General features: G+C 34.2%; 1 protein-coding gene across 1 annotated transcript in view; it reads right to left on the bottom strand.

Annotated features, from left to right (window-relative positions):
- The window catches only part of AKAP6 (A-kinase anchoring protein 6), a 212,747-nt gene that overhangs the window by 93,768 nt on the left and 93,411 nt on the right, over positions 1 to 25,568 (bottom strand). The window lies entirely within an intron of this gene.

Consider the following 25,568-nt stretch of genomic DNA (forward strand, 5'->3'; position numbering starts at 1 on the left):
CATCTATGTAGATCAGTAGGCCCAGGCATTCAAAAGGGCAACTCTTAAGGTTGGAGGCACAAAAGTTTAAAATAACAGACTATAAACACATGCAGGAGAAACTCCAGAGTGATCATGCATCTTCATCTGTCCCGAGCCTTGCAGTGATGGACTCATGAGTCATTTCTAAAAGTGCTGAGGAAAGGTTTTTGTGAATCCAAAACCTCATAGGGAAAAAACAGCCAGCACACCACAGGAAGGCATGACTGAGCTCATGTCAGAAAACTTATAGCCGTTTTCTTGAAATTTTTTCTCTGAGGTCTACTTTGTGCATATTTGGGAGGAAACTTTTCTTTCTGTTGGGAGTTTTACTGACTTACAGTGAAGAGAATCCCAAATATTAATTTTTAGGAAGTGAAGTCCAAGTTATTTGAAATCACTATATACATATATATTACTTTTTTAAATTTACAGAGCGTAAATCTGATGTTACTCGACAATAAACATTAACATTTAATTACAAGGTCTGCTCTAAGAGTAATGCCTCCCCTTCTATTATGTTAGTCCACAACATCAGAAGTGGATCAAGTTAGTTTGGCAGTAGAAATTGAACCTTCCTGACAATATTTTGATAAATATTTTTGCTGTGCAGCAGATGGCAGCAGAGGGGTAGTCTGATAAAATGGCATCTTACATGGAAGTGTGTATGAAGCAGAGGTGTGTAACTAAATTTCTTCTCGAAGAGGAAAAGACCACCCAGTGACATTTGTCAACACATGCTGAACAAACAGCTACTGACCAAACAGTTGGTGTGAGCCCAGAGAGGTTACGGCTAGTATGTTTCAGCAGTGGCAACAGCAACAGTGTGTCCCCTTTGCTGGCATTTCTATGAACATGGCATGAAGGCTATTCTTCATTGCTGGCAAAAAATGCATAGTTAATGGTGGTGGCTGTGTTAAAAAAAAATAGAGCTTTGTAGCTGATAACTAGCTCTATCAAATAGTGTTATTGTGCTCTCCATATCTGTAGTAGTTTGCATGGAAATAAATAGGAGGCATTTCTTTTAAGTCAAACTGCGTACATTTACCATACTCTTATATTATTCCTATTTTATGTTTTGACATTTGCTAAAGAACTGAGATTTTTGCACATTTCTTTTTCTCATGATGCTAAAAGAAACCTTCATAAAATGCAGTAATGATTAGTAAAATGATGCTGTATTACAGAAAAGATATGAAAGATATTACACTGCATCATTTGTGGGCATATTACATGGTAAAAAAAATATTTTAACTACTGCCTTAACATTTTGAATTTTTTAAAGCTGTTTAAAATGCAACTTTTACATGCTTGGCAAATGTTTCATATCTATTATATTAATCATTACAAAGATTTCTTTTAACAACTTGTTCCACTATTTCCTATACATAGTGACACACAAAATTGAATAAATTTCAAGTTAAAGTCACCCTTTCTACTTTTGATCAAGATTTTGAATGAAACATTTTGAAGTCCAAACTCATACATAGATTGTACCTTGAAGAATGTCACCAAATGCTCGTCTGACTTGGTATGAAATTGAAGGGGATTCTCTCCATGCCTACCATATGCACTTATTCAGTATTTTATTATCACTAGAGAGGGAATGTTTTTTAACTATTGAAAAAAATATTAACTATTAAAAATCACTTTTTCTCCTCTTACTAGGAGAAATAATGTTTTTCTGAATTTTTATGCATTCAGCTACTAATGAAGAAACATTGGGCAGACACAAAACAGGACTTTCTTTTCCCATCAATATTAAGAAAGAGCATCAGTCTATGAAGGTATTATAAAATCTACCTACTTGATGTACTCAACAAAAGCCATGAAATGCAGCCTTACTACTTTTCTGTTCTATTATTATTATTTATTTTGAGGAAGATACCAAAATGAAAACTTGCAAAATAATTTGAGAAAGTTTAAAAAATATATATTAGTAAAGACTGGAAGTTACTGTCACAACAGCAAAATATATAGCTTAGTGTAATAATTCATACTGTTACCTTCCCGTGTATAAAAAGCAAACTCCGACTGCTGCTCCTTTGAGCTTATTTATGATCCTTAGATGAGGAATCCCTGGAAGCACCTGACACCTACTGAAGCAGAAGGAACTGTAAAAAGATAACTGTTCTCAACGTAAAATATTTGTATTACTGAGAGGTCAGCTTTGCCACTACTGACTACATTGCAATTTGCATACTATTAAAGCATTACCCATAACGTTTGTAAAATTTAATTTTAAAGTTATGTTGTTAAATATGTTTGCTGAATTGTAAGCACCTGGGACATTTGGGAAATTTGTTAACACTTTGATAGTTACAGTATTTTAGCCTCATATTGCTTTCTCTTTAACACTCCCCACCACCCAAATATGCTCATTGTGTTCTCTTCTTCCACTTTATAACAATGAATTTCATTTTAGCCCAAGCTGATATACTTTTAAAGAATACTGCAAAAGTATATTTATGAAGATAACTTGCCCTTTTATTGTCAAAACTTTTAAGTTTGTTAAAAATGACACTAACATTTACTTTTGCTGGGGTCTGAGATCCACTTATAACCCTGAAGATTAGAGGTGATAGTTGTAATCTTCTATTTCATTCTAATACAGACTTTCTCATTAAATCAGTGAGCTCAGTAATCACAGTCATCAAGCTAGTGATTCAGTGCTGCACTCACATTCACATTCTTTTCCCCTGGAATTCCACCCTCCTTTACCCACTCCATCCTCCAAGATCTTTATTTACTCCCTGTCAGAAACTGCAAAATTGAAGATGTGAAATGTGAAGATACAATCTTTGCTTCCTTTGCCCTGCTAGACTAGCACTTCATTCTAAAATATACTTACTCTGGGAGGTACTGATATTAACTCAGTTATTGCAGCAAATGAACCAGTTTGCCTTTGAAGTTTATTGAAAAGTTGTCTAGATGATAACAGAAAGGATGGAGTAAAGCAGGAACAAATAGAATTGCTTTACATACTAATAACAACAATTTCGTTATCAAAACAGTACAGAACAAGCTTGCCTTTATACAATTCTCTAAAAAATTTAGCTTCCTAGGGTTCTAATAGGCTTTTCCTGTGGTTCAGGAATGCACGGTAGCACTCAGCCCAGTGTCTGTATCCTTATTTCAAAGAGAATCATTCAAACCGACATCTATCCTGTCAAGAATCTCGACTTTGAGCTGCTAATGCAGAATAAAAATCAATATAAATTTTGATCATTTGATGAATATTTACTTCTTTCCTTGGAGCTTGGGGATTTAGAACTGAAAACTGCTGAATCAAGTCATTTTATTTTTTTGTGTGTTTGTGCCAACACCAATTTACTACCCTTCTGAAAGTTCCTGAACAAGATGTCTCATGTGGCATACATGTTGGTTTTTTTTTCTGTCAATCATAACTGTACCAGTAGGGAACCATAAACATTTTCCTTTCATACATTTGGCTCCCCAAAAAGAAGTATTTTGATTATTTTGCTGGAAAAGGTAAACTTGTCTTATTTAGACAAACTGAAGAATGCCTATGTCTGTCTTTCTAGGATGGCTGCTGCACCTAATTTGATACTATCTATTAAATATTTTGTTTTCAGTATCAGTTGCCTCCTACAAAGAATCAGTTTATATAAAAGGAATCACTGCAAACAAAGCTTAGTAACAAAACATAGATCTATATCAACATTGACAGTTTTTCTATCTGTTTTCTGAAAAAGCAGCATGGAAATTCTGAGCAGTATAATTTGCACCAAATGTTTGTGAAAGTGAAGATAGCAGGAGATAAATAGTTCCCATGAGTTAGCAATTAAGATGCAACTCTAGTTTGCATTTAATCTTAAAAAGAAATGTACCTTCAATCTTAATAAAATGAGCTTCTAAAAAAATGTATATTTAAAGCTCCCATGTTTCCATAGTGATGGGGGGGGGGGGGGGGGGGAAGGGGAGGGAGAGGAAGAAGGAGAAATTATGCTTCTAAATTTGAAAAAAAAACCAAACCTAGATTAGTTTAAGAACTGTAAATGCAAGCAATTTTCATCTTGCAAACTTTTTTTTGTATGTGACTCAGTGGCAGACGGATTTTAACTGAAGGAGCAATTTTGTTGGTCTCTTATAAATTAAATAAAAGTGGCAGCAGCTGTCTTTCAGAAGGTTATATCAACTTGTATAGTCATATGATATTATGTAGACAGATGTTTTAAATAAAATAAAATATTTAGATTGCTAGATACCTTGCTAGATACAAAGCCAATTATAGGATGTCTTTGTTAAATTAAATTTCTCATTCTTCTGAGAAGAAAAAAAGAGAATTGTCCTGGAAACTGTACCAACAGGAAATGATCCTATATCTAAAACAGCTGGAGACTGTAACTAATATAAATTTACTTGAAAATAAAAATGCAGTATGCCTCTAGAGACAGCAACATGCAGTAAAAGCAGATGTGATATAAAATTATTTTTAAAAACTTCAGTTTATATATACATAAAAAATATTAAGATATGATGCATTCAAGTAGAGGGACTGTTCAGGGCTAAGAGAAAACAGGAGAACATTTAAAGCCCTAAATATAACAACAGTGACATCTCTTTTCTAGCAATAAAAACATGTGTTTGTTTGTTTTTTAATTTTATTTTTAAACACTGCCTTTTGCAAAAACCTATTAGAATCCTTGTTGAAGTAATGTGTCTAATACGAAAACACTATATTACATTACCTAGACAAAAGTTATGGGCAAACTTATCTCAGCACTATAAGGTAAGTTTTGAGTTACATCTACCTTACCTGTGTCAAACTTCCAAAAATAGCATTAAAAGAAACACCAGTATTCAATAGTGAAATTCTTCAGATATTATATCTAAGAAAGCTTTCCATAATAGAACAGAATTTTGGCAGTGCAAAGACTGCACAATTGAGTCTTATGATACAGGAGACTTAGAACGCTTTTAAAAGAGACCACGCATTTTAGCCTATATCTACGTAATCCATCTCAGCCAATTTGCTTCTGCCATTTTTGTTGAAAATGTTGCAGAATAACAGACTGCATCCAATTCTGTTCAGTTAGAGTTGTTTTACTCTCCTCAAGACCTCCATTACAAACTCACCATGACTCCAAGCCCAAACCTGCTCTGCTTATTCAGACACAGCATGAATGTCCTCACCTACTTATAAAGCAAACATTAAGAGAGTACCTACAACAAAATGTATGAATAAGCACTTTACATGTGTACCTTTCACATCACCTCTGATACTAATGTATCCCAATTTGCATAAACTCCTTTTTCATAATAAAATGATACTACAGAATCACATTGTTTGGGATGCTTTTTTTAATGTAATATTAATTTGTAATTTTAACAACAATAATTTTTTTCTCTCATATATAATAAAAATGTCTTGCTAAAAAAAAATAATAACAAACCAAGATAGTGGAACTACTTGTGTACTGTGCAACAAGCAAGGTAAATGGTGTTCACGATTCCTCTCAGAAAGATTCAAGTAGAATTGCTTTCATATTTTTCCAACAGCCTTAATTGGCTAAGTGCCTTTGGGCTACCTAATACCCAGAGAGACCTAAAGTCAGTAAATCTTGTAAATAGAATGATTTCAGCGGATTTTCATCAATGACTTGATCATTTCGTAACATACAGCTAGTTTGGCACCATACTATTTCTCACTTAGAAATTAGATAATATTATGAACTTAGAAGATTATTTTTACAGTATTCTGGGCTAACAACAGCCCAGTAAGATGAAGACACTTAATATTTTGACTTTCATTTAGATAGAAATTTAAGTTCATATGGACAAATGTTTTAATTTCAAAAGGAAAACAAGTCAGGTCTGAAGCAAGCTGAGAATTGAAAAAATCATATCTTTCAAATTGCAAAGATGATTTGTGTGAAATAAACGACTGTATAATTGAATACTGTAGCATTTTTCTTCAGATAATATTAGGTAGTATAACTGAGATGACAATAACATATCACAGTATAAAGTGGGCATTCAAATTCTGATTGACGCTGATCTGTCTCCAGAGGCAAAATACGTTATTTCTAAACCATCTAATGACCTTACAACATGATGTGGGTTAAAATCTCCTTGGAAGTCGAAGGAGAAACAAAAATCTTTACATTATGATTAATCCAGAACCATGAGAGGTAATATATTGAACACTCAAAGGTTATTACAGTATTTTAAAACAAAGTTTTCAATATGATTTGGTAAAAGTTTAATTCAAATTACACAAATCCTATGAAAACAGGCTGATTAACACTGGGAAGGTTTTTTTGCTTTTTCAGAGCACTAACTGAAGTGGAACCATTAAGCCTGTGTACTACAACAAAATATTACTGCTTTAATCAATAAACACACTTAGACCCTTATACAGGTAGTCATCCCAGTGTAGTGGGATGGTCTAATGCCTAAGCACATTTTTCAGCAGGAAAATGCATAGATGCAGGTGAGAGGTCCTGATAATATAGCCCAGGCTAACAGCTAACTTGGTGTTCTGGATTCCCTTTGCCAAGCATGACAGAAAATCAACTTTGTTGTATCGATTTCCATAGAGGCCACACAGAAATAACTCCTGGAGATACTGCTGTATTACATGTATGAAAAGAATTTGGATCCTACCACAGAACCTCACATTCATTCTTTAGCTGTGTGTACAGAAAAAAAGTTACCATGCTTTTGAGCTTAGTTTCATTATAATTGAACCATTAATATCTTACTGAAGCAGGTTTAGATCAGAAGTTCAGTGTGGAGCCATCAGTAATAATTACCACAGAAATTTGTATGGTTGCAGGACATTATGGTCTTGTTTATGGAGCTTAGGTAGAATTTCCAATCAGCATGATTGCATCTATTTCTAGTGCTTTGTTAATCGCTTCCTGAAACTGCTCATTAAAAGTTTCTATGTCGACACGTAATGCCGTGGTGGCTGAAACAGAGATTGAGAATACAATCACATCTCTTGGCTTGAGTGAGAAGTAACATTATTTCCTTTATCACAAAAGTTGCTTTCCCATTTGCTAAAAAGCCTTACCATGTCATAGAACAGAGGTCTTTTATTTCAGAGCAGCTGAATCTTCTCCATTAAACAGTGGATGTGTGCAAACATTATCCTATGCTTGCTTTGACAGTGGCATTGCAGTGAGATTCAAGTACAGAAATTTAACATCTCTCTTACAACAACTGCTCTGACAACCTCTGACAATAATCACCAATACCATAGTACCTACCTACCAACTGTGAAAGCTCTCATAGCCAGTCAATAATTGAACCGACCAATTCCACTGTGCTCATGTGATTGGTGATATTATCCCTTTAAGTGTGTTATTTAAGTTTGCAATGCAGTTAATTGAAACCCTACTAGATGCAAATCAAAAGTTTCAGCCTTAATTGAGATATTTTGAAAATTGAACCCATTGCTTCAGGCAGGTGCTACATGAGATTCCATTAATATAGGTAATTAACATTAGCCTCTGCTTTAATTAACATGCACACTTTAATTAGTAAAGCATTAACCAACATTTAAAAATCTGATCTTCATGCATCACAAAAACTGCAAAGTTATGACTACGTTATATTTTTTCCAAGACTATAAATCATACAACATAGAATTTTCTTTAAATACATCACCAGGCATTACAAGAAAAAAAAAAAGTACATATTAAATGTATCTACTTTGTTTAAAATAATGTGAAAGATCTCATAAAAATATGGAAAAAATAAAAAAGCTCACATAATACTTCAAAATTTGTCTAAAGTGTGTACATCTGTATATTACATGTTTTTGTGTGAGTAGCTCTACATGGTTGCTTTATGAATGAACATAGTTCAGTTGTAATCATATCCATTGCTCAGGACAGCTTTTACCATTTTAAAAATATATGCCCTCTCATAAGTTCTAGGTTTGTTTCCTATCATGCTTGCTTTATTTAGCACATAACATTTTAATATCATGCTGCTCCTCACAGCAAATAACCCACAGACCTGCAAACATGACTTGAATGTTTTTTCAAGTTTGCACAGACTAGTAGACATCCTCAAGAACTAGCCTGATCCTCTGAAACTTCTTGTTCTACTATATCACAAATCCCACCGCTGGGCATCATCACATCTGGGAGTTCAAGTCACCAGGGAGCTGTGGTGGAATAACTGGATTAGGTAAACATCAGCCTTTCTGCATAGCAGGTCTCAGCTGTGGGTGTTCAAGCTAATTTCTTATAGAGCTTCTACAAGTGCATTAACACTCAAGCTTTCAAACCAAACACAGGACAATTTCTCTGACACAGACTATGTCTTTATTACTCCGGTTCTTTAACTATCAATCTGAATTTAGAATTCTTATTTAGAAGTATAGCATGTTCCCAGACATATCTAGCATACAGAACTCCGCATAAGCTTGTGAGAGCTCCGGTTTCAAAATCCTTCATTAAATAAAATTTAACCTTAATACCTTTCAAAACACGTTTCCAAACAATGCAAAGATACCTTCATCTTCCTAATCCTTCCCTTCTGTAATGAATTACCCACCTGATCCTGACAGCTTTGCTTTAAATATGTTAAGTTCCATTTCTATAGCCTCATTATTTTACCTCAAAGAAGATTTCTTAACCACTCGCTTTTAGATTTCCCATGTTTCATTGTCAATACATAGAGGTGGAACATGTATTAATTACTGTTCTACAATTCTCACAATAAGATGTTGAATGTGATGGCTTGAATAATAGAGTCAGCTGAAATCTAGTTCTCTACAATTTTTCCACGTTCCAAACCTCCACTGCATTTGGCAGTGAAAGAATGGACAGTCTTAAAGGAGTATATACTGTATTCATATTGCATCCAAATATCTGCAGATCTCAAAGACAGCATGTACATGCACAGAGAAAAGAATATGCCCTTCAGTTAGAATTTCTGAAGCTCCTAGAACAACCGCATCAATGTCACCTAAGTCTTTAGCTTATTTCTCCTAGTTAAAAGAGAAATAATTTTCACAAAAACATGAAGAGAAAACTGAATTTCCTTAATTAAATTTAAGCATTTTTTATCAGAGGAAGTAAATTCTACACTGTTTCACACAGACACGCTTCTCATACATAAGACTTCCCAGACACTTAATGCTTCTAGCTAAAAATGCTAGATCCTTTTGGTGCAATTTGCCAAATTTCATGGGATGCTGCAGGACACTCTGCAGAGTTCACTATGATATTAAGAGTATTACCACTGAAAGAATACTTCACTGAATACTTTTTCTGACATGCATCGACTTTTAAAACTGCAAAACAACATAAATAGAGTCAAGTCTATCCTGTTTTCAATCTGAGTAACCCACAGAGATCAGAAAATTATTGTTTCTTTAGAGCAATATGACAATAATTTAAAAACACTGATTTTGACAATACAGAGTCTTAAGTCTGTCCATAAAAATATTTTGTCATTTACTTTTTTTAGTTTCACTAAATATTTTCATCCTAAATTCTTCAGAGCAACTCAATGAAATAGCTGGTTCTACGTATCCTTCCTCCCATGTTCTGGAGGAATTCTACATCTTGTTAGGCAATGGGGACAACAGAATAATACAGGGAGAAACTAATTCTAATTGCTGAAAGCTTCTGCAGTGTTGTCAAGTTTTGGCCACAAAGAGTTTTTGATTGCCCTCTCAGTTGGCTGTACTACTTATGCATGAGGGTGAAGTTAGGACGAAAGATTTTACAGACATAATACTCTTCACAGAATCACAGAATTGTAGGGCGTGGAAGGGACCTCCAGGGAACATCTAGTCCAATCCCACTGCCAAAGCAGCTCCCTAGCCCAGGTTGCACAGGTTGGCATCCAGGCGGGTCTTGAATATCTCCAGAGAAGGAGACTCCACAACCTCTTTGGGCAAGCTACTCCAGTGCTCTGTCACCTGCATTGTAAAGAAGTTCCCATGCACAATTGTGAGGAACTTCCTATGCTTCAGTTTGTGACCAATTCCCCTCGTCCTATCACCACACACTGCTGAGAAGAGTCCAGCCTCATACCTTTGCCTCCCGCTCCTTAGATATTTATAGATGTGGATCCCCTCTGAGTCTTCTTTTTTCAAGGCTGAACAGACTCAGCTCTCAGCCTTTCATTATAAGAGAGGTGTTCCACGCCCTTTATCATCTTTGTAGCTTTCTGCTAGACTCAATTTCGAGGAGATCCCTTTCTTCTTTGTACTGGGGAGCCCAGAACTGGACACAATGTTCCAGGTGAGGCCTCACCAGGGCAGAGTAGAGGGGGAAGGTCACCTCTTTTTAATGCACCCCAGGATACTGTTGGCCTACTTAGCCACCAAGGCACAATTCTCTTTGTTAGTCCTGACATAACATAGTTAAAATAAATGTGCTTCCCTTATAATATCAAAAATTCTACTACATTTAAACTAGTTCTTCATTCATCTGTGCAATCATTTCAAGGTTTTCTTATGCAAAAGTCTTCAGATTCTTATTAAGAAATACATGCCTTAAGATAGCCCCAGCACAGGGAAAAACTTATATAGTGTAGAATAATACCAAAAAAAGCAATTTTTAAATCTCCTGATTTCATTAGTTTTAACACAGGAAAATAACTCTAAGTGGTCAGAATAGTAGGTACAACATGCTTCTTAGCTAGAGTAATTCTTCATTAAACAGTCATTGAAAGGTTTCAGGACAAGAATTATAAACATACAGGGAAGAAAGCTGTAACACTGTAATGTGATGGAAAGCGTAGCAATGACAGTAGAGTAATACTGTCCTAGGCTGCAGCAAAAGAGGACTTGCTCAAATGCAACAGCACTAGGCACAGAAACAAAGGAAAGAAGCTGCTTACCTTTAGAAGGCCTCAGGTACACAGGGATCTCCAGTAAGATGAATTCATGCACCTGAGTTCCCCTCAGTTGGCTCTGCCTTCCCACACCAGGTATTCAGTCAGTGTTTCAAGCCATGACTTATCACTTCTGCTATAGAAGTGCACTGTACTCACAACATTTTAAAAGGTGGATTTTTCTTTTGCTTTTCTAGTATATTCAAAAGAATAGGATAAATCTAGAAAATTAAGGCTGGATTCTATTCTGTTAAGGTCAACAGTGGTTTTCATATCTTTCAATGCCAGCAAAATACGCTCCTTCAAATCATTTGACAGAAAAGATATATGAACTCATAGTTTCAAAGATTCTTGTTACTAACATTCTATGTATTTTTAAGAGAAAGAATACATACTCTAGCTGTAATTATCATGATATGGACAATACAAACAAGGAAAAGTTTGAAAGGAAGGGGTCCAGGTTTAGCACCAGTTATAGGAAAAGTTGAGTTTTACTGCTCTAAGAATGGTCCTTTTATCACGAGGAAAACAGAGAACAGCATAAGGTTTAATTAATAACGTCTGCTGGAACTCAAAATATCACCCTTGGTTCTCCAGTGCTGCTGCAGGAAGGAAGGGTTGGACCTCTTTTGTTCACTGTGGGAAGCATGTTTTGTCTTCCTATACTAGCTACCACCCCATATTCAACAACTTCTTCACTTGTAGCTTGAAGTTTCCTATAACTTAGATACAGACAATTTCGGACAGCAGGGTCACAGCTATCAGAGACAACCACATAACTTACTTAGTGCTGAGAGCCACACCTTTGTGGGGTTTCTTTTCTTTTCTTTTCCTGAATCCAACAGGTGGTCTAATAAAAGATACTAGACTTTGCCTTCCTTGTCTACAGTTCATAACTTGCCATTGCCACAGTGAAATTATGATCAGTCTTGGACCATGTAGTCTGACATGTTCTGAAGAATGACTTAGAACATTCCTGGAACACTAATGTAATTATTGAAATAAAAACATGAGTGATACACAGCATTCAATATCTTAGTGTCAAGAATAATGAATTTTCTTACACTATGAAAATATATAGCTAGCATCCTTTATGAGATGGAACAATAACAATTATTTTTGTTTTATGGAGGTATTTGAGCAACTTGGCAAAATGTGACTTCACCTTATAATAGAATGCAATTTCTAATTTAAGTCACTAAACCAAATTTGAAAATATATATTTTCTTTTTTAAAACTTAAATTGCCATAACACAGAAGACATTAGAAAATTAAAAAGAATCAGTTATTTTGAGAAGCATAATATATATTGCATAGCACACCTTTTTTTATGAAGATAGTAGATCAATGCATCGAATGACATTCGTAAGTGGCAGTGAGTATGCTTTGTGTGAGCTTATAATTTTAATATGACATAACCTATTCCTATTAAATTTGTAATTCCTTCACAGAGTAGGAGCAGTCCACACCTAAATGCAGATTTTTCTCCTGTGCTTGCATTATTGTCTGAGAATCCTGGAAAAAGTTGATCTTGCTGCTTGCTAATACTGACATTCACTATTTGCATCTGGCAGAACTTTTGCTATCAAGACATTGCAAAGAGCATAGGAAGTTTGCTGCCATGCCCAGAGAACTCTGCACTTCTTATTTCCTTCTAACATAGAATAAGAACACTTAAGAACATATAATAAGAACCTTAAAATCCTCTTCAGTAATTATTTTTTCTCAGTAATTAATTTTTCTCCACTAAACATGAAAAATACAGAAGTAAATATTTCTTATCAGCAAATGCATTTACTGGTTGTATTTGTGTTTAGTTTGTTTACTTGCTAATAATTTCCTACCAAAGTTCAAGCACAGTATGCTAACGATTCAAGAAGGAGACCTTCTAATAAGTGGAAATACACCAGGATTCATGTGGTGCAGTGTACTTTATTTGCATTCTGCAATTTTTTTAAGATGAAAGATGGAAAAGAAATTGTAGAAACTTAGTGGAAACTTTGGAGAAAAACTGAAGGTAGGTAAGTTTTGATCATGTATTTCCTCTTGCCAGTTGGCATACATAATAGAAAATGGTAGAGAATAGGTTAAACAGTCTAAAAGGATTTTAACCTTAAATTTGACAGAAGCTAAATGGCTGTGACATTGGGTTCTTCTACTTTATTCCAGCTAGTAATCCACCTTCAAAGTTCCTGTCAGGTAAATGACCTTGTATTTCATTAACTGATAATTAAATGGATTTATTCCACTAACGGTTTTAATTAAAATGCTAGAAATATTGATTACCCCTCTCATCCTTATTCCCCCAGATGAAAAAAAGGTTTTAGGAATGTTTATTTAGAGAAGACAGAGAATTAAATTAGATTGAATCTCTATGAGACCTGAAGACTGGTTCTTTCATTTCTGCTGCTCAAGCAGAAAAAGGTTTCAATTTTTTGATGTTTGATTAATTATTTTGAAATCCATTTATGCTTACCTTGGTGTTTAATTAAAAATGTCATTTTTAGCATAATTTAATTGGCTATCTGTGGAAGACTAACTTCGAACTTGTATTTTAAAAATGTTTTTTTTTAATTTGGGGTAAAAGAAACTTTTTACTTATTTGCTTTTGCTGTAAAGGTATCATCTCATGAATGAAGAACTAAGAAGGGCTGGAGCTTAAATGGATTTTCTACATTTGAATATGAAGCTACATATGCTTATGAGCAATGCAGCTTTATTTAGCTGAATGTTTGAATCCATTACCAGTTATTCAGAATCTCTAATCTAGCAAGTATGGAGTGTGTGCCTCCAAATATGCTAGATATATTGTTACTGACATTAACAAAACAATCTGCAGTTTTTCCCAAAATCTTTTAGTATGTGCAGAGACCCTTTTGTAAATGATTTAATAAACAGCATATGTGTACATTAAATTAATTTTCTGTACTGAAAAGAAGCTTTCAGTGGCATTTACAACCAGTATCAAATATTAGAAAGGAACGCCAGTTTTAAATATTAATTTAAAATTTACCTACTTTGTTTTCCTCACATAAAAATATGCAAGTATTTTATTGTTCTCATACCCTCTGTTCTTCTTATGTATTGAAAATTTGCCTCACATCTGAGCCAATTGTCCACTGAAGAAGAAATCACTTTTCTTCAGTACGAAGGAGATTAAAATAAAACACTTGTGTCTTTTCAGTACCAAATAAAGGCAAGTTGTCATCTTAAAAATAACACATTTTGTTACCAATTGCTAGCTTTTAAGCATTTGACCTAAAATACTCAGTGGAAAGTCACAGTACCTTAACTGACAAAACCAATAACTAAAGCCATAATTCTGTAAAACATGCTTAACTTCAAGCACATAAGTTGTCCCACTGAAGGGCAATAGGATTATTCCTACAGTTACCACTACAAATTGTGGACTTGCTTAAAGGCTTTGATGATTCAAAACCTTCATGCTTAGATTTTTGTTCCTTTTCCTTTACTTGTGGACCATATGCTCCCTAAACATGAGGTCAGCAATCACAGAAAAACACTATTATGAAATGACTAATTCCACTGTGTTATTTCATTGCTAATCTGAAAATGAAGAAAGCTCTGTTCTGCAGACACAGGACTCTCAGGCTTGTCAAAAACATACGCATGCTGTACTTTCTGCAGGCATTATAGTTTTTATTTCTCCTTTCTTCAATGAAGAAAAATTTTATATTTTTTAGAAAATTATATATTTTTTAGAAAAATTTTAAAGCTTGATGAATCAATGAAAATACCTTTAATAAAAATATTTGTCTCCAGAATTTCAACTTTTTAGATTTATTTCAAAACATAATTTGAGCACTGTGCATGAGATCCAGCTACCTAACTGTGGTTTGTGTATAATCATGAGTCGTTTAAAAAAACGTGGCTTTACAGTGATTTACTGTCTAGAAGTCATCCTTGTCTTTACACAAATAACTGCAAAAAGAAAAAGAAATACAAATCAACAGTTTGTGCATTTGTGAGCTGCAGAATAAAAACTTGAGGGGTTGAAGAAGATGAATTGTGTAGAATGATGTTTCTTTAAAGTCAGTGATGTTCCACTTCCCTGATGTGCTCATTGTTGCATTTTCAAAGTGCTGCACATGGCTTTACTCATTCAGCTTTCCATGACATCTGTTTGAGTCCATTATCTAGCACACCAAGTCAGAATCCTTCCTGCAAGCATGCACTCAGACCCTCCAAGCTCATGGCAGCTACTCCAGTTAGTTCTTATTTCCATGTGTATAGTTTTGCAGGATGAGACTGCTAATGCTTTGTTGTTATAATTCTAGCTATAAAAGAGAATGGACCCTGTTGACTTCCTCAAACAACATATTATCCTAGTGAAGACAAGATGGTCTGTCAAATCTTTGGTCAAGATTCTGCTGTTTTGACATGTCCAATGCAACAACATATTTCTCTCACCTTTCAAAGTGGGGCATAACGACTTGGTAATAGCTTCTTTTTATTTCTGAGTTACTCTTTAATGCTGCCTTCATTTTCAGTACTGAAAACGCGGGCAAATAAGAGTAACAAGGTGCTTTTCCTTTAATTTTCTGATATTGATTTGCTCAAGATTTAACAGAATCATTTTGCCTTATTTGCTTACATTTTCTACTTTAATCAAACAAATTTATTAAATTACAGAACAGAATTTGAGCATGATCATCTACTGGATGTTTTCCACGACTATTTTAAATGATGATTTCCATTATTGATGAAGTGAGAAAATAAAACATTAAACAAAGAATGTCCCCTGTATGTTACTAACTTGGATGTTCACGGATAAAAGAGAATTGAGAACATGGGCAAGCTTTTCAACAAAGGGCATTCACTAAAAAAATAAATAAATCAAAAACTACAGAAATTAAAGAAGCACAGTCATGTAACTAAGTTCTGCCTGTACTATTGTTACTATTGGCAACCTTCAAATTAGCTTGATTTCAGAAATGTGAAATAATTTTAAAAATACATATGGCATAGGTTTTACTGCCTTTTTTCTGAAGTTTGAGAAAATAGCCAAGATGAATAGTTTTATTTTTAACACTGATATGACACATTTTAACCTGTCTACATACAAAAGTGGTGCTGTTAACAACTGCAACTTTCTTCAAGTATGCTATGAATCACTGTATTCCTTTTCCCTTTTTTCATGCACCATTGCCACTATCTTACCTTCAGCGGTTTTGCTAGATTTCAATGAAGATGGAACCAGAGGGCACACATTAGAATTTTATATCAGTTCAAGAAGGGGAGAGAAGAAAGACATATGAAGCTAGAATGACATTCATTGAAGGTTCCCTAGGGAAGATAACACATGTTTTTGTCTTTCACCTGCTAGGCATGCTAAATCAGTGCAATGATAAGCTAATTTATGAAATATATTTCATTGAAACCTGGACGTCTTTACTGTTTCTAGTTTGGCTATTAGCTTTTAAGAAATAAAAGATACCTAATTTTAAGAATGTTAGAAGGCTGTTTTTATTAGATAATACTTACAATACATGTTTACCAGGACTCTGTTTCAGTGCATAAATAAGCATTTCAAAAGCAGTTAAGATGAGCTGAAGGTTAAAATTCATACTCCTTCAAAAAAAAAGGAGTAGCTTTATTTCAAAATAAAAAGAGGACTTTACCCCATTATCTTTCAAATGTCCTGGAATAAAAACAAAACAAACAAAAGAATCACTGTACCTTTGAGTATTCTCACTGTACCAGTGAGAATGGTGAACATGTGTCTTTCCAAAACAATGGCTCAGCCATCTTTCATAAAAGACATCTTGCAGTTCAACACTGAGCAGTTCATTTCTTAATCAAGGCAGGCAGTATAGGCTGCCTTTCAGCTCCTCTGCCCAGTACACAGAAGCTAACTCTTCAGAAAACACCTTCAGGATACTCGTATTCAGGGAATGTATGCTAGAAGAATTCAATACTTTTATTTCAATTATGGGAAAAAGCCTCCATTAACATTGCTGTTAATGGAATATTGTACTAAAACAAAGCTTACAGATTTTCTTAACTGTCAAAAAAAAAAAAAAGATACTGGAAAATGCTGTGTTACTGCTGTTATTTTTCAGCAAATAAGAAAACGTCAAAAATTCATAATTGTTGCTGAACACAGTTTCACAAGGAATTTAGAGACAGTCCGTAACACAGATTTAGAGACATACAATCCAAGAAGTATGTACTAATGAGGTTAATTTTTATAAAGCATCCTAGCTGTCTTGCAGATAATTGTGTTTAATTTTAACAGTTTCATGATCAGACACATATGTGAGCATAATATCAAAGAGGATATAATGCTTACATCATTTGATATCTTAATTTATTCTATTTATCAGTTTTGGTGGTACATTAACAATTACTTTTTTTTTCTTTTTTAATAACTTTCAAAGACAAGGTATTAAAAAATAATATGAAATATTGGGCACAGACATCTCATACACCCTTCTTGCTCTCTACCAAGACTTCAATATTCCTTTTTCTGGAAAAATAAAATAAAATAAAATAAAATAAATAAAATAAAATAAAATAAAATAAAATAAAATAAAATAAAATAAAATAAAATAAAATGTGAAATTTGAGCATCCAAATGCTTAAGCGCCATTAATAACTAAGGTTGCCTACATTCTCTAATCCCAGAATTGAAGACCACACTTCCTAAAACATTTATATGTAATCTGCCCTCCAGTGGCAAAGTCAGTGGGGCAACATATGTGTTTTATGTTTTAGCGCGTGTTTAAGCATTTCCCTGAAATAGTGCCATGGTCTTTTTCTAAGATTTATGCAAGACTTAGAAGAAAATGTGTCAGTTAAAGTTACCTGTTCATTGTAGGGGATGAATAAAATCTCCTTCATTCTATCATATTTCCCTGCATGTTTTCGCATCTTTTTCTGATGTTCTTTCTACACATCAACATTTTCTTTGCTGATGGTTTAGTTTCAAGCATTCTAGATTTAGGCATACTCATAGTAACTTTTATAAATCTAGCAAAACCATAAATTAAGCAAAGTTTTATTTATTATTTTTCCATGTTGATTTAATCACTTTTATAACGGCTGAATTTATTCAGCCCAAATTATTCCTCCCTCGAATTCATTTTCCTTTGTGAAGGAAAAGTTTTCAGAGATTGGATGTCTCTAAATCTTATCTTCAGTTCCTGCACTCCACTGTACACTGACAGATCCAAGTAGACCCCAGCATAGACAATTCCATTAAAATTAGTACATTAGCTCAGGAATGAGTATTTGACAAGATGAAGATTTAATAATCAAATACAGAAAAGGCTCAAAATGTCCAGTTGCAATGATGTATGTAGTGCTCAGGGATTTATCAAGTTAATTAATGATAATTCAGAAGTATATATGCATACATCCAAATTCCCATTATTTTCTGGGGAAATATCAATACCTAATTTATATTAGTATTTCTAAAAAAGCTTTTAAAGATTTGCAAACCCTTAGCATTTTTGGGCAACTAAGTATCTCAGCAAAGTGACTTTAAGTGACTGCAGTGGTGCAATATTTTGTTGAAGCATGAAAATATCATCATAGAACCATAAGATCACAGAACGGTTTGAGTTGAAAAGAACCTTAAAGATTGCCTAGTTCTAACTCCCCTGTCATGGAAGTAACACCTTCTGTTAGATTTGGCTATCTCATCCAACTTGGTTTTGAATATTTACAGGGACAGAACATCCACATCTTCTCGGGTCGGCCTATTCCAAGCCCACACCACCCTAACAGTTAAGAATTTTGCCTTACATCTAATCTAAATCTACCATCTTTGAGTTTTAAATCATTACACCTTTCACCACCACTACATGCCCTTGTAAAATGCTCCTCTCTGTTATTTCTAGGCCCCTGTTAGGTACTGGAAAGCTGCAATGAGTTCTCTGTAGAGCTTTCTCTTCCCCAGGCTGAACAAGACCAGCTCTCTCAAGTTGTCTTCTTGGAGAGGTGCTCCAGCCCTCTAATTATGTGCCTGGCCCTCCTCTGGTATTCCTTTATACTGCTCTTCAGCTGCTCTATTGCTGACCTGTGATCCTTCTTCAGTCTCTCCAGGTTTTCTTCCTCCACCAATGTTAGTTTAATGTGGTCTTTATTTGAATCTCACTCTTTTATTCTTGCTAATTATCAAAACATATACCTGCAAATAGCACAAGAGTACCTCTTTTTTAAAGACACTTCTATGCCTGCCAAATTTCTTGCTACAATACATTGCTTCTGCAGCCTGTTTTAGAAGTGTGGCAAGAAAAAACTGCAAAAATGAACTTCACTCCAGAATACAGGACTGTCTGGATTCAGACTCTCAGTTTGACATTTGCACTGTTGCAAATAAACAATATTCTTGATTGCTTCCTGTGATTTTAATGAAAGGTACTTTTTCAGCATCAACACAACTGTGGCTCTTGCTATAAATAAGTTTTAGCCACTAGCACCTTTTAAAATGTACACAGATTTGTGCACAGAAATTAGTAATGAGCTATTTTCCCAGTGCTCAATGTCAGAATGGCAGTGACTTCTTTTGACCTTTAGAAAGAAGAAAGGTCTTCTAGGAAAGCAGATATCCTTCTTTTATAGGAGAGTGTAAACGTAAGTAATGTGCCCATGAACATTTTAAGTTCAAGATAATAACAAAGGACTTAGCTTCAGAATTCATCACACAACGTAAACCTTTGAGAGAACTGCTTTGCGACTTCTTCAGTAAAACTCAGTGGTGGTTATGTTAAACATCTCTTCAGAACTGGCAGCCTTATGAGAACTCCCAGAAAATCTTTCCCATCATTCCACCTTTTCAGCTGGTCTCCAAGTGAAGGAGCATCCAGCCCTCATCAAAGCAAATGTCACCATAAGATTATGAGAAAGAGGGGAGTGAAGGTAAAATTAAGTAAATCAGGGAAAATAGAATTCTGAGAAGGATGTGGAAAGTATATTAAAAAAGAAGTGAATATCAGCATCTTGCTCAGTACATATTTGAATATTCCTACAGAGGAAAAGAGAATATAAAATTGAACTACTGATCTCTTGAGGACTAGATCATCGTAGGCAGGATATTCTTTTTTCTAAATGGACAGATGGTGTGTAGCTGAAGACAGAATGCACTTCCTACTTACTATCAGGAAGTGGTATGGATGTACAATGAATGTTATTTTGAAAGCAGGCACTACTGGCCTATATGTATTGATTTTTTCAACCTTGTGAAGCAATAGGAGTGAAACTGAAAATTACCAACTGTAAGTTAGGATATGAAAGGCTAGATACAGGAACATTTTTCCAGCATAATACCCAGGACCACCTAAAGAAAAATTGATAAACTTTAAGGCTGAATTACTTTCTCCCCATAGGTTACTCATACAGTGGCTAACAGGAAAAACACATGCTAATGAGCTAATGCTAAGAAGGCTGTAGACAATATGCGCATGCATAGCGGATGGACAGTTGCCCTAAACATTGTTTGAATCTTTAGGATTCATATTGTTTGACTGTTTTTCCTATTAAATGAGGTGAAAGGAAACTTCAGAGCAATAAATGATAAAGAGATCTAGAGAACCTCAAAGGGGAAATCTTTCTTCCAGGAGACAATCTGATAACACATGAGAAGAGCAAAACATTTGTGCTTACATGTATATCTAAATGATTACCTGGACTTTACAATAAATAGTCTGCTTGTCAGAAATGGAGCCTCACAGCCCTAGCTATTGCCAAGAAATCCCAAGATAAATAAATAACTCTCTGTTGACATATATTTACTCAATTCATCACGTTATTACAAGGATCTCAGCTGTTTCATCTATTCTTTTTGAGTGTTGTAACTAAATCCTGAATTTGCATTGACTAATATGCTGAGCATTTTCTTCGAAGCTAACAGGTGTGTCAAGTTAAAAGAGATATGTGAGATCAAAGAGACATGTATGTGGGAGGAAATTTAAAAATAGAATTCACAGCCTAAGCATGGTGGGCAGCTTTTCTTGCAAGGCATGGAGATGGTTGGTAGTAAGAATGGAATTCCTGACACTGAGCAAGATGTTATATATGGAACCAATAGAAAGTGACAAAGAAAGGCCAAAATTCACACAATTGCCTGTGAGCCTAAAATAGATGGAATTCAAACTGTAAAACGCCTTCTGAACATAAAAAAAATGCTCATAAGTTATCTCTGTAGGCTTGCTCAACAGGAGAAATAGATAACAGTTCTCTTAAAAAAACAACAACAACAAAAAAAAACCAAGCAACTGAGAATTGAAGCTGCTACAATAAGTCTGTTCTTTGATAGGTCGGTAATTAGAGCATTCTCTTGGGAAGTTGAAAATAGTGATTTGATTTCTTATCATAGCTGCTCAGACAGCTAGACTGCATGTAAGGTACTTCCCTGCTCTTCCTGTTGAAGCAAGGTACTGAAAATCAGAAATGCAAGATTCCTGAAGCCAGAGAATTAGTGGGAAAACTGTATTCCTAGACCTAACTGCATGACTGAGTTACTTTTTCAGAAAAGAATAAATAAATAATTGGATAAAGCACGCAAATTTTTCAATCATAAAGAAAAACAGCATTTCTCCCTTTCAGAAGACAAAGGATATTTCTTCTATTATTTCTTCTTCTAAAATATGACTATGCATTTTCAGTACATTGGTATACTTTAACAGTACTGTAATTTTGCACATACACTAATTCTGTGATGGGCCATGGCTGTGTCTATTTTAACAAAACCCATAATATAATGAAAAGACCATCAAAATAATCTGAACTTTCAGCTTCACTTTCCCAAAATGTGGAACATTTTCCAGTATACATTGCTATCATCAAAAATTTACCCTGGTAAATGTATACAAAAATATATTCTCTTAGGACACTCCTAAGGCTTCATTTATACAAGGACTAATGCTTATTCTAGAATATAACAGCCTTATTTATAGGAAGGATAATAAATCCTTCTGAATCAAGATAAGAATATACTCCTATGCAAAAAAAAAATATTGGAGAACATTTAATGCTTTCTTAAAAATTCACTTTTATGTTTAGCCAAGACATAGCTTTTTATGTAGCATAATATAACAGTAACTTCCATGATTTTATAAACGGACTTTGTCCCAATTTGCTTCTATTCACATCATCCATTTAAAAGAAAACTATCTAATTTCAAGGATTTTTTCTTTACATTTTGTTAAATAAAACCTACACTCTACAAGAAATGTACACAGCTGCCAAGGAAGTATCAGTGAAAAAACTCCATTGCCTGAAATAGAGGCAAGAAATTACATTAAAATTTTAAATGGAAAGTTTTCCACCAATGTAGATAAAAATCTTTTCAAGATAAAACTGTTTTGACAAAACTGTACAAATACAATGTTCCTGAATGCAAGACTATTATTGAATGCAAGTGGAAAAAAAAACCTGTAAGAACCAAAAGGAGCAATGCTAAACATATAAAACATAGATCCAGCCATTGCAGTGTAATTTTTCAAGTTAATTATGTTCTTTTATCACCAATATATAGCCAAATAACAACAAAACCAAAACTGCAATGAAGTTTGTTTGCAAACATGAAAAAAAACAAATAAAATAATACTGATACCTAGTTAATTAGCTTAACAGACTTTTAATCTTGTAGAATAGCTTCCCTCAAAGAAAAAGACTGTATTAATCATCTCTTGTTGATAAATGATAGTAATTTTTCTACTGAATACTAAATGATAGTATTTTTCTAGAAATGTAATGGTTCTCACTTTTTTCTTAATGAGGGAGCTGGATTCTTCAATGGTCAGAGAGCTGGAAATACATTTTTCAACACAAATACCTTAACAAGACTGTGCCTCTTCACATAAGCAGATCTAACATCAGTGCTCAAATCAAAATTCTCTTGTATTTCCCAGTAGGGTCTCTCTCCCTTCCTTCTTAAGAACTGTGTATTTGGGCCCCAACTTCACTCCATAAAACAGAATATCAATATGTTTTACTACTCACTTCTTTCAGAATCATGATACACAGTCACACAATTATAGAAATACAGATGCCAGCACAATAAATAAACAGTGATAAAAACTGCAATATTATTACTATAACTCTTTCCAAGGATTCCTTAAATTCTTGGGAATTCCTGAAGTGTGTGTACAGCTCTTAAAAAGTGGCATGTCATACATCTATTTAAAAAAGGAAGAGTTGAAATACAGATGTCAGTTTCTCAAGACCAGCTTGTGCTGAAGCATCTTTCCCCATTCAACCCTTTCTTCCGTGCTGCTCCTCTAAAAATCCAGGATGAACCACTATGCAACACTCATTCATCCAGTAAAGGCTCCTTATTTTTCAGACATCTGATCTGTTTGCAACTAATTGGTTTTAAAATAATTAGAATTTCTGCTTTGATTTTATTTTTTAATATGTTCTATTGTCAAAAATGGTATATGTCTGTATTTCTAATATGTAGCAATGTGTGAATTGGCTATTTTGTCAATTCCTTACATAGCCCATTTGAATGCCATTCAACACGTTTTCAGCCTTTTACAAATAATAGAGCAAACATTGAAATAACACAAAAGTATAATACAAGAGTATTAAAATTGTAAGAACATCTCCCTAGGAGAATGAAGTCTTCTATGAATAAGTAACCTTCTCTGAGGATTGATTAGAACAGATGTTTATGTTTGCACTTATGTGGCTGTTTATGGACGTTTACAAATGAAAATGGATATATTAAGTTTCTTTTCAAGGATACAACAGGCTGGAGAAAAACAATGACAAGTATCTGGGGCAAGCCCTTTAGGCCCTAGAAGAAGGAGGGACTATTCTTTCCCAAGGCCCCATCATCATTTAAAATGATGAAGTTTTTTTAATGATTTAATATAGTGAGTTGAGCTACATTCCATTAGATATAATTAGACCTAGACAGGAAAGGTAGATCTGAAAAGCTAATGAAATATTATTCAGATTGAATCTATGATTGTTGATTAGGATAAAGCTACCCCTGATTAGTATAAACAAGATAGGTGTTAGATACCTTCCTTTTCTTTTAATTTCATTTTTATGTTATTCTGAGGAGAGCCATACCTTGACATTTACTTAAAGGAGGTACATCTGGAGATATTATTTTCTTTATATTTCCTAATAATGTTTCCTTTCATCTTCTCATACTTTCAAAGTCTTCATCATTTGACCTCTTCTATACCTGTACTCTCATTTCATGATATGTATTCCATATGGCTCCTACAGCTCACCACAATCCTCCTACATATGGCAAGTGCTCATTTTGCAATGGGTTGGCACAAGATCAGTGCTCTGCCTGAGTCCTACTTAAGCCCCATCATAACTTCTTCAAACAGACCGTATCTATATAAACCTCTATGTTGAGGGATTAAGATCTAAGTGATGTATGGATTTTGTGCTGGCCTTCTGCAGTGTAGTGAATTTCATCCTTAATCTAGTCCCACTCCTAGCTTTATACTTTCCCCATACTGCTTCTTACGCTTTCATCAGCTTTCCAAATCCTATGTGTCAAGCAACCTCTGAATCCTCATACAAATCTCCCTTTAAACCCATTTCTTTCATAAAATCATCCTTGGTTCCAATGCCTAAATACATTATGCTTTTGGGTCTTAGAAAGTGCTCAATGTAAAATAGCTTTATACGGAAGCAATGAATAAATGTTGCTAGACCTTGTATGTGTCCCAAACAAAACTTTCAGCATTGGTGTTCAAATAGTGAATTAATGATGCAAGCTTCCTTTAGCTCACTGCCCACTGGTATTTAAAAACAGATTTTGAAAGCTTTCAAATGGAACATGGAAAGTCCAAAACAAATCTAATTTTGAAAAGTCTTTCAGAACACATACAATCTGAATCTTATTATTAGTCCTCTTTGCTCATAGTGAAATGCCATGCATTAATTTAGAAATATGTCTGGAATGTAATAATTTGAGGTGTATATCAAAATTTCCTTAGAGTTACAAAAATGCGCAAAAAAAGTTTACAAAATTATTGTGTCTTGCATTATTTCTCATATAGCAACTAAACTAGAAAATATCCTGCTGGTATAGCCTCCATGAGTAACTTTTAAGAGGTAGACTTCATCTGCGTCTGGGCAGATGTTAAACCTAGGGGAAAAAAAAAAAAAAAAAAAACCAGAGCTCTTTTTAATATATTACCTGCGATCAATTTTTTTAAGAGATTATCATTATTAAATTGATGCAGTAATGAATTAAATTCGACTGACACCTTAGATACTGATAACAATGTATTATATATGGAATACATATATATATATATGTACTTACATACATGCTCCCCTTACATCTGGTGAATTTATGTCTTGATTGAATCAGTACACATGCAAAAGGCATTAAGTGGGTAGAATCCAATGACAGACTCAGCTAACTGGTAAATGGGCATTACTTGTGCTTTTGATTATTCTTTCTAATGAATTCTTCGACAAGGGACAGACCAGAGCACAGCAACTTTTTGCAGTCTGTGTTGCTGTAGAAGCATAATAACATTCTTTTTTCAGTCAAGGATAGGAGTTACCTTGGATTTATCAGACATAATTTCTATCAATACTATTCAAGATTACATTTTAATTCATTCTTCTAATCCATCTACAAAAGACAATTAGTCACAACTAATTTACTAATATGGCTCTATTATAGGAAGCGCTTTCTGAAGTAACTCTGATTTTAATTAATCTCTATTGTGTGCTCAGTCCAGATTTTGGAATGACAGATTCAC

This window comes from Cyrtonyx montezumae, unplaced genomic scaffold (genome assembly GCF_038088225.1).
Source record: "Cyrtonyx montezumae isolate F1298 unplaced genomic scaffold, pur_monq_1.0 scaffold_10, whole genome shotgun sequence".
NCBI lineage: Eukaryota > Metazoa > Chordata > Aves > Galliformes > Odontophoridae > Cyrtonyx > Cyrtonyx montezumae.